This window comes from Plecotus auritus (genome assembly GCF_963455305.1).
Source record: "Plecotus auritus genome assembly, chromosome: 3".
Lineage (NCBI taxonomy): Eukaryota > Metazoa > Chordata > Mammalia > Chiroptera > Vespertilionidae > Plecotus > Plecotus auritus.
In genome coordinates this window covers 134,189,459-134,208,682 of record NC_137772.1, presented here as the reverse complement: position 1 = coordinate 134,208,682, position 19,224 = coordinate 134,189,459, and the positions used below count along the sequence as shown (strand labels likewise).

The following is a 19,224-nucleotide window of genomic DNA, read 5'->3' as shown; positions in this document are numbered from 1 at the left end:
CCTTCCTCTTCTGATACTCAAGAGGTGCCAGGGCCACCATCTAGTCAGAGGCAGGGCTAGCATCCGAGCGCCTGTCTCGACTGGAGCCCAGTTCCTACTCACTACAGTGCACTGTCCTGCCCTCCACCCCATTCCTCTCCTAGTCATTCAGGACAATGCATTGGGGGGCATTCAGGAAAGACCACCACTGGAGGCAGGCACACAGGGAGGGGGAACTCTACTTGAGCAGATGGGAAGTTCCACTGATGCAGAGCAGGTTTGCCAACTGCACTGCCAGACTGACCTCTAAGCCAGACTCCAGGGAGCTAAGTATGAGAACGTGTGCATGTCCTATGATCCTTCTTCTTCCTCTTTAGCCATGCCTCTTGTCCACATGTCAGTCCTGCCCACCATTCCTGTCACCCAACCAGTGACCCTATCAATAAGTTTCATATCCCCTTGAATCTCTTATTCTCTGGTCCAAATCATCCCAGTTCATTAGCAACCCATCCTGTTTTGTTTTGTTTTTTAGTTTATCTTTATTGTTGAAAATATTACAGATGTCCCCTTTGTTTGTTTGTTTGTTTTGTTTCCTATTGATCCCCTCCACCCCACACCCACCCTCCCAGGCCTCACCATGTTTTATGGTTTCCATCTTCAGTGTGGTTGGTCTCTGCACCCTCTTATTTTGAGAACATGTTTCCAAGTGTCTTGCACAGATGGAGACACACACACAGTACTGCAGTACTGTTACTCTTCCTCAAAGTTATTCTGCCTAATACCAGGCTGTGTGTTATAGAAGGACTGACTCCTTGTGAAATTTTCATTCCCTTCCATGCCATTTTGGGACCAATAGGACTGCAATGTAAATAAATTAAATTAGACAGAAGGAAGAATGCTTCTGAGAGGAAAGAGTTTTCAGACCTGGAATGAGTGTTCAGTTAGTAGTGATCCTTTTTAATATAGTTTGTACAAAGAAAATGGGTCTACCTTATCCACAGATGTGGACGGCCCTGCTGGGGGATATGGGACCAGATCAGATGACCTGTGGGCATTACCTTCACTAGTAAGACTCTACTAAGATTGCACCGAACAATCATCATTTGGACTTTGGAGCGTGACATTCCAACAAAGCAGAAGAGGAAAATTAATCACCTTCTATGAAAAAGAAAAAGCTCTCCCAAATGAACAAACCTCATCAAGAATCGAGAGGATGGAGGGTGTGCTGCCTCGTCAGGCTGCCCAGACTGCAGTACTATGCATTTTCTTCATATTGTTCCTTTGTTCTAAGAGGCTCGCTGCCCACAAGACACCAGCTCATTTATCTTCTTGGGGTTGTATTTTATTGTGGGAAGGACATTTCAAGGGAGATATACAAGGGAATCCAAAGACATACCTCCAAACCACTCTTTCCACTCTACCTACCAGTCTGGGCATTATAATATTATCCTTTTCAATCCCAAAACTGATAACATAAGAATGGAACTGTGTGTAAAACTCTTTTCTTTGTGTTTTGTTTTTTTTTACCCAAAATTTCCCCCAGTGAGAGTTTTCTGCTCTCTTTTCTCGGTGACCTCAATTCCATAATTGGTCTCCTTGGACTATGTTTTACGGAACCTGTCTTAGTCTAAAACAGATTCACAATATCCCTGGCTGCCAAACACTGTTTGAGGCAGCCTCACCTCTTAACCATGGGCAACAGTGTGGTGGGAGTTTGGAGGTGGTATCAGGCAATTCTGCTTCAATTTGGAAAAGCTCATCCTACTCATATCATGTGGCAGAAGATTGCCATGTGGTCCAAGTGATGTCTTCCATAAGGCCCCACTCCTTCCAGGAAATTCCCAAGGAATGAGCTGCCAAAAGTAATGATGGGGGTAGCTACCCACCGGGGAGGCTTGGCAACCAACCTATGTCCAACACACACTTGTCACCTTGCCTATAATCTTGTCCCTAGAGACTCCTTCCTTAAATTTTAATAATAAAATGTTTAACATGTGCAAAAGATAACAAAATAATATAATAGACACTAAGATTAAATAGATGGTTTTTGGCCACATTCACATCCAACCCCTCTCTTAAATTAAAAATATTAGAGTTCTGCTAGATTTCTACTCTTTATCTCCTTCTTGTTCCTGTTCCCCAGATGCACCACTAACCTGAAAGGTGTCTATCATGCCTACGTGTGTTCTTGTGCTTTTACTACATTTATGGTATCATAATGTACATATCAATTGCAACTTGCTTTTTTGAACTCAACATGTTTTTTTATTGAGACTTAGCGATGTTGATATAGGCTAGTCTGGATCAGATTTTTTCAGCTGCTCTATATATTCCATTTTATGAAAAAGAAACAGAGTTTGTTCATCATTTGCTGGTTATATATAAACTAGAGGCCCGGTGCATGAAATTTGTGCATGGGGGGTGGGTGTCCCTCAGCCCAGCTTGCACCCTCTCCAATCTGGGACCCCTTGAGGGATGTCCGACCACCCGTTTAGGGGGATTGGGCCTAAACAGGCGGTTGGACATCCCTCTCACAATCCAGGACTGTTGGCTCCCAACCACTTGCCTGCCTCTGCCTAATTGCCCCAAACCGCTTCTGCCTGCCAACCTGATCACCCCCTAACCATTCCACTGCCAGCCTGATCGACACCTAACTGCTCACCAGTCAGCCCAATAGCCCCTAACTGCCCTCCCCTGCCGGCCTGGTCACTCCAAACAGCCCTCTCCTGCTAGCCCGGTCACCCCTAACTGCCTTCCCCTGCAGGCCCGGTCACCCTTAACTGCCCTTTCCTGCTGTCCTGGTCCCCCCAACTGCCCTCCCCTGCAGGTCTGGTCACTTCCAACTGCCCTCCCCTGCAGGCCTGGGCCTCCCCCCCAACCATCCTCCCCTGTAGGCCTGGTCCTCCCACAACTGCCCTCCCCTGATGGACTGGTCCCCCCACAACTGCCCTCCTCTGCTGGCCCGGTCACCCCTAATTGCCCTCCCTGCTTGCCTGATGACCCACAACTGCCCTTCCTTGCAGGCCTGGTACCCCCCAACTGCCCTTTCCTGCTGTCCTGGTCCCCCCCAACTGCCCTCCCCTGCAGGTCTGGTCACCCCCAACTGCCCTCCCCTGCAGGCCTGAGCCTCCCCCCACAACTGTCCTCCCCTGCAGGCCTGGTCCCCCCACAACTACCCTCCCCTGCTGGCCTGGTCCCCCCACAACTGCCCTCCTCTGCTGGCCTGGTCACCCCTAACTGCCCTCCCTGCTTCCCTGATGACCCACAACTGCCCTCCCCTGCAGGCCTGGTACCCCCCAACTGCCCTCCCCTGCAATCCTGGTCCCCCCCAACTGCTCTCCCCTGCAGGCCTGGTCCCCCCAACTGCCCACAATTGCCCTCCCCTGCCAGCCATCTTGTGACAGCCATCTTGTGTCCACATGGGGGCAACCATCTTTGACCACATGGGGGTGGCCATCTTGTGTCTTGGAGTGACAGTGAATTTGCATATTACTCTTTTTTTAGATAGGATGTAAGTGGTTTATTCATATTGATTGTATATCCATAACTCCAATGAACTCATTATTATTAACAGTTGGTATATCATATTGATTTTTTATTGATAATTATTTCATCTGTGATAATGACAGACTTTTTCTTCCTTTTGAATCCTTCTTCCTCTTATTTCATGTCCTCACGAATGCCATTTTGTTTATTTATTTATTTTTTTCACAATTTTTTTTATTGATTAAGGTATTACATGTGTACATATCTTCCCATTGCCCCCCCCACCCCACTTCCATACATGCCCTCACTCCCCAGTGTCTTGGGTCCATTGGTTATGCTTATATGCATACAAGTTCTTTGGTTGATCTCTTATCTCCCCCCTACCTCCCCAACCTTCCTGCTGTAATTTGACATTCTGTTTGATGCTTTACTGCCTCTGTATCTATCTTTTTGTTCATCAGGTTATAATGTTCTTTATTATCCATAAGTGAGTGAGGTCATGTGGTATTTTTTTTTTCATTGACTGGCTTATTTCACTTAGCATAATGCTCTCTAGTTCCACCCATGCTGCTGAAAATGGTAAGAATTCCTTCTTTTTTTATAGCAGCGTAGTATTCCATTGTGTAGATGTACCATAGTTTTCTGATCCAGTCATCTGCTGATGGGCACTTAGGCTGTTTCCAAATCTTAGCTATTGTAAATTGTGCTGCTATGAACATAGTGGTGCATATATCCTTTCTGATTGGTGTTTATAGTTTCTTGGGATATATTCCTAGAAGTGGGATTACTGGGTCAAATGGGAGTTCCATTTTTAGTTTTTTGAGGAAACTCCATACTGTTCTCCACAGTGGCTGCACCAGTCTGCATTCCCACTAGCAGTGCACAAGGGTTCCTTTTTCTCTGCATCCTCACCAGCGCTTGTCGTTTGTTGATTTGTTGATGATAGCCATTCTGACAGGTGTGAGATGGTATCGCATTGTTGTTTTGATTTGCATCTCTCGGATAATTAGTGACTTTGAGCATGTTTTCATGTCTCTTGGCCTTCCTTCTGTCTTCTTTAGAAAAGTACCTATTTAAGTCCGTTGCCCATTTTTTTATTGGATCGTTTATCTTCCTTTTATTAAGTTGTATGAGTTCCCTGTAAATGTTGGAGATTAACATTTATCAGTGATAACATTTGCAAATATGCTCTCCCATACAGTGGGCTTTCTTGTTGTTTTGTTGGCGTTTTCTTTTGCTGTGCAAAAGCTTTTTATTTTGATGTAGTCCTATTTGTTTATTTTCTCTTTAGTTTCCATTGCCCTAGGAGTGGTATTGGTGAAGAAATTGCTTCAGCATATGTCTGAGATTTCTCTGCCTGTGGATTCTTCTAGTATTTTTATGGTTTCCTGTCTTATGTTTAAGTCCTTTATCCATTTTGAGTTTATTTTTGTGTATGGTGTAAGTTGGTGGTCTAGTTTCATTTATTTGCATGTATCTGTCCAATTTTCCCAACACCATTTATTGAAGAGACTGTCTTGACTCCATTGTATGTTCATGCCTCCTTTGTCAAATATTAATTGAGCATAGTGGTTTACGTCGATATCTGGGTTCTCTATTCTATTCCATTGGTCTATGTGCCTGTTCTTGTGCCAGTACCAGGCTGTTTTGAGAACAGTGGCTTTGTAATACAGCTTGAAATCTGGTATTGAGATCCCACCTACTTTGTTCTTCTTTCTCAGGATTGCTGTGGCTATTCGCGGTCTTTTTTTGTTCCAGATGAATTTTTGGAGAGTTCTTTCTAGGTCTGTGAAATATGCCATTGGTATTTTAATGGGGAGTGCATTGAACCTATAAATCGCTTTGGGTAGTATGAACATTTTAATGATATTTATTCTACCAATCCATGAACACGGTATGCTTTTCCATCTATTTATGTGTTCCTCTATCTCTTTTTTCAATGTCCTGTAGTTTTCTGAGTAGAGGGCTTTTACTTCCTTAGTTAAGTTTATTCCTAGGTATCTTAATTTTTTTGGTGCAATGGTAAATGAGATTGTTTTCTTAGTCTCTCTTTCTGTAAGTTCACAGTTGGTGTATAGAAATGCCATAGATTTCTTGGCATTAATTTTGTATCCTGCTACATTGCCGAATTCATTTATTAAGTCTAGTAATTTTTTGATGGAGTCTTTAGGGTTTTCTATGTACAGTATCATGTCATCTGCGAATAAGGACAGTTTTACTTCTTTTCCAATTTGGATGCTTTTTTTCTTCATCTTGTCTAATTGCAATGGCTAATACTTCCAGTACTATGTTGAACAGGAGTGATGAAAGTGGGCATCCCTGTCTTGTTCCTGTTCTTAGGGGAAATGGTTTTAGTTTTTGCCCATTGAGTATGATGTTGGCTGTGGGTTTGTCAGGTATGGCTTTTATTATCTTGAGGTATGATCCTTCTATTCCCACCTTGCTGAGAGTTTTTATCAAGAAAGGGTGTTGAATTTTGTCAAATGCTTTTTCTGCATCAATTGATATAACTATGTGGTTTTTATCTCTCAATTTTTTTATGTGATGTATCACGTTTATTGATTTGTGGATATTGTACCATCCTTGCATCTCTGGGATAAATCCTACTTGATCATGGTGTATGATCTTTCTGATGTACTGCTGGATCTGATTTGCTAGAATTTTGTTGAGTATTTTGGCATCTATGTTCATGAGGGATATTGGCCTGTAATTCTCTTTCATTGTGTTGTCTTTATCTGGTTTTGGTATTAGGGTGATGCTGGCTTCATAGGATGAGCTTGGAAGTGTTCCTTCCTCTTGAATTTTTTGGAATAGTCTGAGGAGGATAGGTTTTAGTTCTTCCTTGAATGTTTGGTAAAACTCCCCTGTGAAGCTGTCTGGCCCCGGGCTTTTGTTTGCTGGAAGTTTTCTAATGACTGGTTCAATTTCTTCCATAGTTATTGGCGAATGCCATTTTGAGTAGAAGTGGCAATAGCAGGCATCCGATCTTGTTTTGATTTTTAAGGCAATGCTTCTTAGATTGGACCACCAAATAAGATTTTGCTGTAGGTTTTTGTGGGGCATTCTCTTTCAGGATAAAGAAATTCCATTCAATTCTTAGTTTACTAAGGTATTTTTAAAAACAAAAATAAATGTTAAATTTTTGAAATACTATTTCTGTCTATGACATAATAAAGAGATTATTATTCATTTTTGCTAATGTGGTCAATTACATTAATAATTTTTTAAATTAGTTATTTTTAAATTTCTGGGACAAATTTAACTTGGTCACAATGTATTTTTAATGCACTAATGAGTTTGATTTGTGAATATTTTATTTAAGCTTCTTGTGTGTAGTTATAAGTGAAATTTATAATTTGCCTATCTTGTAACTTATCTGAGTTTGATACCAAAGTTGTACAGTTTTCCCTCTTTAGTCTCTGATGCAATTTTTGTAAGATAAGAACTGTTTCTTCCTTAAAAATTTGGTAGAGGTCAATGTAAAAGTATCTGATTATGTTGTGATTTTTATTTTGTAGGTAGCTTTTGAACTACTGATGCAATTTCTGTAATAGTCTTAAGTCTAGTTTTGTTATCTATTTTTTATTCACTCAGTTTTAATGAGTTGTATTTTATTTAGGCTTTTATCTATATTGGCATAAAGTTGATCATAGTTATCTCATAATTTTAAAATCTATACTGTAAATACAATTATTACTTTTTACTTCTATTATTTTGATTTTATGTGTTCTCTTTTATTTAATCAATATTGTCTAATGGTTGTCCATTTTGTTACCTTTTTCAAAGAACCAGCTTTTAAATTGTTTCTTCCTATTATTTTTCTTGGTTTGTTAATTTTGCTCTTTTCTTTATTACTTTCTTTTTTCTATTTCAATTACCCCATTACTCTTTCATAAATTCTTGAATTAGACTCACATTTCATTAATTTTATCATTCTTTATTTTTAATACACATCTCTGGGTGATATGCAAGAAGATTCCGTGGGTACATGGACTTTAAAACAATGTATACTACTTACGTACTTAATAAAATGTGTCTTAAAAAGAAATATAGCCCCAGCCAGTGTGACTTAGTAGGTTGAACATCGTTCCATGCACCAAAAGGCCACTGGTTCAATTTCCAGTCAGGGCACATGCCTACGTTGTGGGTTCAGTCCCCAGTTGGGGTGTGTATGGGAAGAAACCAAGTGATGTTTCTCTTTCACATCAATGTCTGTCTCTTTTCCTCTACCTTCCCCTCTCTCCAAAATCATTAAAAACATACCTTAAGAAAAAAGAAATGTAACCACCCCCTCAAACTTAATAGTCCGTAGATGGCATTGCTTAAGATAAAGCAAGTAGTAAGCTAAAAGACAAATATTAATCAATTTAAATAAAAATGAAAATAGTATAGTTGGGCATTGTTTTATGTTTGATTGAAAAGACTGTATATTTAAAAAAAAGACTGTGTGTTCTCTAATTTGGGGTGCAAGATTTTAGATATATACATTGGGCAAAGGTTGTTAATCATGTTACTCAAATTTTTATATGCTATTGTTTTTACATGTTTGATTTATTAGTTTCTATAAAGGTATGTTAAAATTTCCCACTATAAATGTATTTGCCAATCCTTTTTACAATTCTCACAATAGATGCATTACATAATTTGAATTGTTGGGTGTAATTCAGCTTAAAGTTATTATGTATTCTTCATGAATTATTCCTTTAGTAATTAAAAAATGACTCCTTATCTCCAAAAATATCTTTCTTCTAGGTCTTTTTTGATTGTCATCAATATGGCCACCACGGCTTTCTCTTAGCTATTACTTACTTGGTATGTATTTTTCCATCCCTTTATTTTCAACCTTGGTCTGTCATTGTTTTAGTATTCTTTCCATCACATCAGGCTGTTCTTTTCCTGGTTCATTCTTCTCCACTGAGTTCTAGAAAGCTAATGTGTCCACATGACACATATCCAAATATCCAGATGGAAACAAGAAATCTTTAAGAGCAGTTAGGATGCTCCTGAAAGCAAATTAGGGCATCTGGAGACAGGGAGTAGAGAGCATGAGCTCTGCAGACCCTGCCAGCCCAGGGCGTCTATGGATTGCTAGTGGGCAGTGGCCAAACTCGTCCCAGGAAGATCCTGGTTCTAAAGCTGGGCACATGCAGCTCTTCTGCCTTCTGGTATTTATAGCTTCATGTAGGTGGCGATGCTGCTCTTTGAAACAGAGAGAACGTCTAAACCCCAGGGAAACAATGTAAACAATTGTGTGGACCCTTGAGCAATTGTTGCCCAAACCTTAGTTCCTGGTAACTGGGATAAGGCAAAGGATCTCAGGCAATGAACAGCCTGCCTCCAAGCCCTGATGGCGCTTGTCATCTACTCTTAAAATAACCTGTGAGTTCTGCCTCCACACACTGCTCTCATTGAGTAGGCAGAAATAATTTGCTTTTTCCAAAACATCCAGGCAACAGAGAGGTCCTAAAAAAACTCTTTACCTTCTTGTTTCAGATTCACAGAAGGAAAACATACACTTTTCAGGGTGAGGAATGTGTGTCCAGAGGAATGAAGATGAGGCGTGCCTGCCCTACAGGGAGAAGAGAAAACAGTGGCTCAGTCCTGGGAAGACCTCAGCCAGTTTGGGACCAGGGAGGCTGACCAACATATGTCTCTAGTGTGGGACTTTGGGGGAAATGGATCTGGAGGGAGCAGTGAACACCACAATTCTTGTCCAGCGTCAACCTTTTCTTCTATTTGGGCCTCAGTTTCTTCATCTGTGAAAAAAAGAGGACTACACCAGATCATATTTTCCCGAACTTTGTTCATTTAGTAACACTTTGACATATACATGTGCCAACTTTTTTATTCACATTCCTCTTTACCCTGAGTTTGTTTTACTTACTACTTACCTTGTCTTAATCAAAACCATTTGTTGAGAGATGAGTTCAATGTAATAGTTAATACATTTTTTCTAAGACATTAAATTAAATGCATAAGTAGTATACATTTTTGAAGTCCATGTAGCCCCTGAAATCTCCTTGTATATCACCAGTTATATAATAGATCATGCTTGCATGATCCCGTTTTAGAGTCTATATTTCCAGGAAACTGTCATTGATCAACATCCCTAAGACCCCAAAGACACTGGAGGAATGTTGAGTGATAGGCTGCAGCATCAAGATTGCCCATTGCTTCTCCTGCTTATCCTTTTGTTTGCTTCCTAGGAACTCTGTGAGAAGGTTCCTGCTGCTGGAAGCACAGCCTAAGAGATCCAAAGCTCACATCAGCACTTCCAAATCCAGTTTATGGATGGCTCATCCAAACTACACAGAAAACCATAACCAAGACAGGGGTCTGGTTTGGAGAGTTCAATTTGGTTAACATGTAGGTTTGGAGGCAGCATTAATCACTACCAGATTACACACTAATGCTTGTCACTCCTCACCCCTATCAAATGACACTAACTGTGGACTCTATTTGATGTTGATTCTCAACTAATTGAGAGTTCACACCTTACACTTCCTTCATGCAGCACAGATGTCATTCCTCACCTTCTGAGAAGTGCACTGTAGCCCTTTTGCTGACTGGCCACTTTTAGAGTTTCCAGGGCCTGAGAACATTATTCGTGCAAATAAGCCTTTTTGGTGACAACAATGAAATCACTCAGGGAAAGCATTCAGAAAGCTGATAGCTGTAAATTAGCCATGGAATAGATCTTTTCTTGGTTGTTAGTTTGATTTGGGGTCCTCCTTTATTTCACTTGATGAAGACTAGTTGGACCTCCCATTAGGTAAGAGGCATCTGACTGAGAACTCATAACTAGCATAGTAGAAAGAAGAGTGACTTAGAATTAAGATGTCAGGATTGGAACTAGAGTTTAAGTTCCATGTGACCTTGGAAATGGCCCTTATCTTTATGGCCCTAAATCTTCATGATCCTGAACTGCACAGCTATACACTGGAATTCATAATCCACGTTTTATTAACCTCACAGGCATGATGGCTTTTTGTCTTATTGCCTGCTTATTGAATACTGCTTAAGCACAAGCCCGTGATACTGAGGTCTGAAGAAAGGGGATCAAAATCCTATAAAACCTGGAGGTCACAGGTTAATAAACTAAACAAAGACAATGACAAGGGAATTAATAATGTAGGTCCTATGCCTGGTCACCATGGAGATGCCAGGCTGTGTGCTAGTGACAGTGATGTACCTGATCAGCATCAGGACAGAGCCCAGGTTCTGTCTCCTCTAAGTAGGGGACCAAATAACTCATTGCCCAAACTGGGACACTTTTGAAAGCAAAAGCAGGCACTACTTATAATTATCCCTGGGCAACTGGTGTAAACCAGAGCTGTCCTGGGTAAACCAGAATGGGTGGCCATCCTCTGCATAAGTTGAAGAAATTATGGGAGTTATTTTCCCTTCACATCTATGGACTTCTCTTTGTACAGTTTGGTAGAAGTGTTAGAAAATGTTAGACAGGCCAGAATGTCCTGGAGAAATGAGAGGAATGGAGCCTACCCTCTGTAGTGACCTGCTGCCTTAAACTCCTCAGACTTAGACCTAACACTTCTCAAAATACCAACCAACTCAAAGTTCTTGGAAACCCCACAAAGCCTCATAAATGCCTGGAGCTCAGGTCCTGACAGTCTCCAGTTCTGGTGCCCGAGTCACTTGGATGAGCAAAATATAAATGAATCATAATGGAGCCATCCTCCAAGAGCTCCGTTCACATGAAGTTCCAGGTTCACAAAAATTTCCCAGTGATGAGGACCAGTGGTTCTCAACCTTTCTAATGCCACTACCATTCAATACAATTCCTCATGTTGTGGTGACCCCCAATCATAAAATTATTTTCCTTGCTACTTCATAACTGTAATTTTGCTACTGTTAATGAATCGTAATGTAAATATCTGTGTTTTCCGATGGTCTTAGGCAACCCTGCTAGCGGTTCTCAACCTGTGGGTCGCGACCCACAGGTTGAGAACTGCAGCTGTAGAGCCTAAGACCATCGGAAAACACAGATATTTACATTACGATTCATTAACAGTAGCAAAATTACAGTTATGAAGTAGCAACGAAAATAATTTTATGGTTGAGTGTCACCACAACATGAGGAACTGTATTAAAGGGTTGTGGCATTAGAAAGGTTGAGAACCACTAGATGAGGACAGAGCTGTCACCAGCAACAGGTGGCTCTATGGTACAGGGCTGAGGTTCCAGTTCTAGGTTTTGGAACCCCCAGTGTATCACCATCCTTTTAAAGCAGTTCTCAGTTATCCACAAGATGCTTCCTTCAGCCTGTGTCTTTAAGAGAAAGTATAGAGGACCTCTCATCATAACCAATTCCATTGACACATGGTATCTTTCCAGGAACCTCAGGAATGTGTGCCAGACACTGCTATGAGTTCACCAAATTCAAATCTGGTTTCCTTTTCCTCCTGGGCACTTCATTTCCCAGTCTCACTTGCAGTCAGCTGGAGCCACATGACTAAGTCTGGCCAATGGAATGTTATCTATCAAGAGTGACTAATGCCCCTTCTAGGACTAGCCTCTAAAACTGTTCTGGGAATCCTACTCTCTCCCCCCTCCCTCTATCCCTCACCTTCCAGCCACAAGCAGTGGAGAATCATGAAGCCTAGGGAATGGCAGGGCCTGGGTCCCCGAATGACTGCATGGAACAGAGCCTCTGCCATGCCTTACTCTTTCACCAACTCATTGAACTGTGATGACAGTGAGAAATACACTTTATTGTGAGGAGCCACTGAGACTTTTTATTTGTTTGGTACAGTTCTTTCTTAACTAATAAAAACAATTTTCCAAATTAGCTTGTGCCAAAGCAATAAATAGGGCATTCTGGTGTCAAATGAAAACAATGTGGTTGGGGGCGGGGGGGTGGCAGGGGAGATTGCTCACAGCTGTGGATTTTCAGGCTCCCTGTGTTCCTTCATGAGCAAGAATCACATAGGTCAAGGGAACGTTTGACCTAGTATCATGCCCACATACTCTCAAAGGAGTCAAGGATTTCCATTTTCCACAGTTTTCTTAGCTCCGTTGAATGGGATGGACTGCAGGGTCTATAGGCTAAGACAGAGTCAACTGCATCAGTTACTCACCCCTGACCCAGCAACAGTTCTATTCCCAACCTTCCTACCCACTGTTCAGAGGAATGTCACCAGATGACCTCTTAAGGCAGTGCACTATTTCTCAAACCTTCTAGCGAGGAAGTTCTCCCACTTTTCTGATCTAAATTCCTCTTTCAACATAAAAAGCCCTCTCTCAGGAAAATGGCTCTCAAGCACTCACCTCCAGATATGTGTGGTTACCCTTCCTCCAGACCCCTGGCCAGGCCATGTCACCGGGCTGCCCTGGTATCTGCCTACAGATCTGAGCCCCTGACTTCTCCTCCCCCACTATTCATTCTGTGAACCTAGCCAAGAAGTAGTCAAAGCCCTTTGGAGCAGGCATAGAGGGAGCCAGCAAGACAGCCTCCAAGCTTTCAGTTACAGCTCTTTCCTTGGACATTGCTTTGCTCGTCCAGATGGCAAACCGGGTAAACAAGAAGTCCCTGTTCTCCATCAGCATGTCAGCAAGCGCTTCGCTCTCGGGCATCTGCTGAGCTGGGGGTATGATCTCGTTTACAGTTTGGCCTTCCTTAGAGTGCCCAAAATGTGCCCTTGTGTAAACACTCAGAGCACTTCCTCCAGGGAGGACACATGAACAGGACAGTGAATGCGTTTCTCCTACTGGCATGAGAAGAACAGAAATATTACTCTGCTCCCCCCAGATTTCCACCCAGCTACCACAGCCCATCAGTTGCCAAACTCCCCCCAAATGCATGGAGACAACCAACTGATTCCATTTCTATCAAGTCTCAAGTGCTTGCCAATTTCTCTGAATCTGCATTCAACTATTACCCTCTCGTCCATGCTGGTTCTGCCACTTACCAGCTGTATGACCATGGACAAGTGACCTAATCTCTGTATCTGTTTTCTCATACAAATAATGGAATAATAACACTTATCTCACAAGTTTCTCTTTTTGCCACTAGGACATCCTATCTAATAAAGAGGGAATATGCTAATTGAACCTCACGCTGTCACAAAGATGGGGGCGCCCACAGCCAATAAGGAGGGAATATGCTAATTGACTGTCCCGCCCTCAAAGATGGCGGCACCCACAGCCACAAGATGGTAGCATCCAGTCCCCTCAGTCCCGCTGGTGTGGCAGGCATGTGGAGTGGCCAGGCATGCCTGCCTCCAGAGTCCCCCAGTCCCTTCAGTCCCCCAGCTGCCCAGGGCCACCCGAGGCTCAGGTAACCAGGGCCAGCTGAGGCTTGCGCTGCCAGCAGTGACAGAAGCAAAGGTATGATGGGGCATTGCCTTCCCCTGATTGCCAGGTCACCTCCCACCCCTGAGGGCTCTTGGACTGTGAGAGGGGCAGGCTGGGCTGAGGGAACCCTCCCCCCACCACCACCCAGTGCATGAATTTTCATGTATTGGGCCTCTAGTGAGAATATATATTTAGAAAACCTCATACAGTGCCTGCTGTATACCAAGGTCTCTCTCCACATGTCAATTCCTTTCCCCTTCTCTGGTCCACCTTAGGATAATACCCTACCTGGAATTACCTCTTGTCCCAACAAAAAGTGGGTAAAAATCTGACAGATGGGTCAGTCTCTTGCCTCATGTTCGGGTCTGTTGTGAGCCAGGTTCTCTGCTCACTGGTGCTGAACACCTCCCTCCTACCGCCAGTCCTGAGCACCTCATTTGTTGATTCTCAAAACCGCAGTGACAGCTTCATCCTCAACGTTCATCTCGCATGCCAGGAGTCATGGTCTACTATCTGTTCCCGCCTCTCACCTGTGATCTCTGATTTGTCAGTACCTAACTGGTGACCTTCTCTTCTGTTGCCCATAATCTTCACACTTTGGCTCCCAATTTATGTCAGATGAATGAATGAATGAATGAATGAATGATTAAATGAATGCCAGGGCAATATAAGCACTATGAAAAGTGAAAAATGGTGCATAATCCAGCAGTCACTGGACTTTAATTCTCAAACTTCATCACTGTAGGGCAGTGGTCAACAAACTCATTAGTTAACAGAGCGGCAAACCGCAGCTCGCGAGCTGCATGTGGCGCACGAGCTGCAATTTACCGACTACTGCTGTAGGGAATTTGTACTCGCTATTAAAAATTTTCCATGACATTAATTTTCTAATTCTGGTAGGAGGTTGTAATATATGTGTCTTAGAAGCCAGAAGAAAGTTTTGCTTTCACTGAATGTAAAGTCTCTTCTGAAGGAGATCCAGGCAGAGATGAAATTTTGTCCTCCTAATCAGAGCCTGCACAACACATGGCCTGGGAGTGAGGAGCCAGTTTCTATCCCTCACTCCATCACCAAGTCTCCACGTCCATCAGCCAGCTGCAGCCTGGGCAGTTTACTCTGCCTCTCCTGTAAGAGTGGTGGGAATTCCCTCAGTGTCTGTGTGAACACAGGTTCGGGGAGGACACTAAGCTGTGGGCAGAGGTATGATGGAGCCAGTTCATGCTGGCTTGATCAAACCAATTGTTAAGTTTTCAGGAATTCTGTTGTACATTATATCCCTGTGATTTATTTATTTTATAAATAGGTTATATCTCTTATTCCCCTTCATGAGGATATAATGTACAGCACAGGAAATACAGCCAATAATATCATAATAACTTTGTACAGTGACAGATGGTTACTAGACTTATCATAGTAACTTATCTATAATAATAAAAGCATAATATGTTAATTAGACCAGACAGCCGAACGACCTTCTGGACGAAGCTGCAGCGGTGAGGGCCAAGGCAGGGGTGGTTAGGGGAGATCAGGCAGGCAGGTGAATGATTAGGGGCAATCAGGCAGGCAGGTGAGCAGTTAGGGGCAATGAGGCAGGCAGGCAGAGGGGTTAGGGGTGATCAGGCAGGCAGGCAGGCAGGCAGAGTGGTTAGGGGCAATCAGGCAGGCAGGTGAGCAGTTAGGGGCAATGAAGTAGGCAGGCAGAGGGGTTAGGGTTGATCAGGCAGGCAGGCAGACAGAGTAGTTAGGGGCGATCAGGCAGGCAGGCAGGCAAGCGGTTAGGAGACAGCGGTCCTGGATTGCGAGAGGGATGTCCTACAGTCAGACATCCCCTGAGGGGTTCTGGATTGCGAGACAGTGCAGGCCAGGCTGAGGGACCCCTCCCCCACCCCTGTGCATGAATTTCATGCACTGGGCCTCTAATAAGGTATATAAATGTCAAATCACTGTGTTGTACACCTGAAACTAATAGCATATGTCGACTATACTTTAATTTAAAAAACATAATAAATAAATATTTCAGGAATTCTGTTGGTAGCTTGAAGTCAACCATAGTTGGGTATTTAAGCCAAGGGAATTTGCAAATGCTCCAAATCAGGGCTTTTTCCCCTAGATGGGGGTTGTTAAACATTTGCCAACACACCACTATATTTGCATCAGCATGCCCCCTCATCTCTGAGTGCTAAGGGAAGCGAAATGGCATGGTACCTAGGAGCCTGAACTTCCTGCTCTGCAAAATGAAGGGACTCATCATTGCTTCTCACCTCCCAGGCAGGCACAGCCTCATAAATGGGCAGGAGAGAGGACCTTCCTGGTGGTATGGCTTAAAGGAATATAGATAGCATCGCCCCATCAGACCTTATCCTGAGTATAAATTTGATCTTGCCACTTCTCTGCTCAGAAATCTTTGATGACTTCCTATTGCTTCCAGGATAAGGTCAAAACATGATCTCCCTCACTATCTGATCCTACCTTTCTTCTCGCTTTCCCTCCTTTCACCCCCTCCACATCCTCTTGACAGCTCCAGTCAATATTGCTTGCTCATTATGCCCCTTTCATTGGACATGAGCACCTTCACTTTTGGAGGAGAGTTGAGCCCATTACCTGGACTAAAGGTCTGGAATGTGTGAGGGACAATCAGGCACTAAAAACCAGATAGGGGCAATGCTTCAAGGCTGGGACTCTGGAGACAGACTTCTTGCATGTGAGGTTCAGTTCCATTGCTTACCTGCTATGTGACCTTAAGCAAATTACTTACTTCTCTGAGCCTTGGTTTCCTTCTCTTGATTATTGCACATCAAAGGCTTAGTACAGTGCCAGTACAGAGTTAGCATTCAATAAACAAAGGTGATATCATCATCATCCCCATCGTCATCACCATTGACATCATCTTTATCATTAGATCATTCGCCTCCGGTCATCATGATCACTGTTCCTATAAGCAGCATTTTGGACTATAAGTAAGTCTCTGCCCACACAATCCTTTGTGTTCTTCTGCACTTGGTTAGAATCTCTTTGGAGCAGGAAAGTCTCAGGGAACATTTGGTGGCCTCCATCCATCCCTGCCACCCTGGCGAGGACAGACTTTGGAGATTCCTGGGGCCGTGTTAACAGCCCTGACTTTCCTAGTTCCTTATAAAAGCCCACACTATGGTCAAATAAATAACCTAATGGACAAATAAGAAAACTCTGTTTAAAACATCTAGCGACAAGGCGAGTTTCCTGCAGGATATCTAGCCTAGGACTCTTCCACCCTGCACGGCTTGGTGTTAGCTCAGCAGAGCGTTTTGCTGACAGCACAAACTCCCAGAAGCTGTGCGTCTCCCAACCAGCAGCTCAGTGTCGGGCGGTCCTGCTCCTGAACTTGCCGAGGCAGCAGAAGCGCCCCGGAGATCTGGTGGTCCATCACGGGAGACTTGAAGGGGTGGATGATCCAGTAAAAGCCAGTGTTGTGAGACGTAGCAAATGCTCTCTGAAATCTGATGCAGCAGTACACAGCCTTCAATGACCCCTACGGGCCGACACATGCCAGGCAAACTTGCCCATCCCTCCCATCTGACTCATCTCAAATATCAGCTGGAGAACAGAAACTCATTCTCCACGTATTCAGATCCATCTGCCCATATCTGTAGGACCGTTGAGGAGAATCTAACACAGCAGTTGATTGGCGTGAGAAAGGCTGCAGTGCCTGCTTGGAATAAATGGATGCCAGAGATCAGACCACTTCCCATCTAAAGCAGCGGCACAGCATTAGTGGGGAAGGGATGAGAGAGCCCCGTCTTGTGTGTGTCACTCAGATCACCTAGCCCAGGACCTGCCCCTGAGTCCTGGCTGGTGGGGGTGGGGAGAGGGAATGGGACTGGGAAGCAGGGAGTGACAGCTGCTTCACTGCGCTCTGCTAGAGGCATGGATTGCTGAAGTTAGCTTTCCCAGTCAAGGTGACCTTTGGAATGTTTAAAGGCAGGGATAGAAGCTGCGCCTGGAGCTGGAGGAGGAAGAGGGGAGAACCAGGAGAGGGCCTCGAGATCGTGGGCTTCAGTGGCATCTGAGGACAGCAGCAGTGGGATCTGAGCATTCGCTGCCAGGACAGATTCTTAGAGCACAGGAAGTATTTTGGGAACACTCACCACCACCGTGTGCCTTGGTGGAACAATTTCCTCCTAGAACATGTGGAGACAGGGCCCAGGAAGGACCAGCTTTTGACTCTAGCTATTATCTTATATGTATCCAGGTTTGTCCCAAGTCCTGAGGAAATGGGATTGTGATTATTCCCACAGCACCCCACGTTCAAATCCTGTTCCACCACTTACTGACTGTGGGTGGTTTGCCTGAGCAATTTACCAACGTTCTTTGAGTCTTCGTTTTCTAGGGCAGTTGTGAGAATTAAGTAGATTAATATCTGCAAAGTGCTTTGAGTGGGACATGGTAAACACTGTCAGCTGCATCTCCACCACCGCTGTCATCATCCAGAGAGAAAAAGAATGGCAGAAGGGACCTGCACCCAGACTGTCAGGGTTGGAATTCCAGCCCCACCCCTTAGAGACTGTGAGACCCTGGGAATCTAGTTACTCTATCCTCTCTTCTATACATGAGGTTAATTCTAATACCCATCCCTCAGGGCTGTCCCAGAGAATCAGCGGCTCACGTAAAGGGCTCAGACCTGGGTCACAGGGAGCACTCTTAGCCGTGTCCAAATGAATAGCTGTTATTCAGTGCCCGGTTGGTCTGGCAAATGTCCTTGGACTGTCTTCAGCCCACTCCACCGTGGGACAAGGCTCAGCCTCAGAGCCTCACGTTAACCAACCCACACTGCGCCCTGTATGGAATATCCTCGTCTCTTCCCTTTTGTGTTTTAAGACCTGATTCAAGTCCTACCTCTTCCAAGAAGTCTCTCTCCATCACAGTGGCTCCCCCTGCCTGACCTCTGACCTAATGAGCTCCCACACAGAGAAGCACCCAGGTGTTCTCTGCCACAGGCACCTGCTACTGAGAACCTACTGGGTACTGGATCCCATGAAGATACAGGGGACAAGGTTCTGGATTGGAAAGGTCCCTTCCCTCAGGCTCAGATTAAGGGGAGATAGATAGATGAGGGGACATTTGCGTCCAATGGACAAATGCTACAACATAAGCTCAGAGGAATAAGGACATAGGAATAAGCTCAGAGGCTAATGGAACATGGAGAGGGAAACTAGCAGAAATTCCCAGAGAATCAGACAGCTGTGCTGAGTCCTGGCAGGCTGAGGTAGAGGGATAGAAAAGAAGGGCTCCCCAGGCTGGACTTGAAGGGGTGGATGATCCAGTAAAAGTCTTTTCCAAGACTTGCTGTAAAATCACCCCATATCTGTGGCTAAATGGCAGAATATGTCACTCCCATTTCTAGAGGCCCAAAGTCTGAACTCAAGGTGTCTGGTGACTGCAGGGTAGAAGCCTTCCTTCCTCTCCTAG

At 43.9% G+C, this 19,224-nt stretch overlaps 1 protein-coding gene across 1 annotated transcript in view; it reads right to left on the bottom strand.

The window, feature by feature from the left end:
- Positions 1–4,942: 4,942 nt before the first annotated feature.
- KCNA6 (potassium voltage-gated channel subfamily A member 6) overlaps positions 4,943–19,224 on the bottom strand; it is a 59,324-nt gene continuing 45,042 nt past the window's right edge. Inside the window, exon 3 of the transcript XR_013960074.1 lies at positions 4,943–9,221. The gene's annotated coding sequence lies outside the window, so the exon portion shown is untranslated. The remainder of the gene's footprint in view (positions 9,222–19,224) is intronic.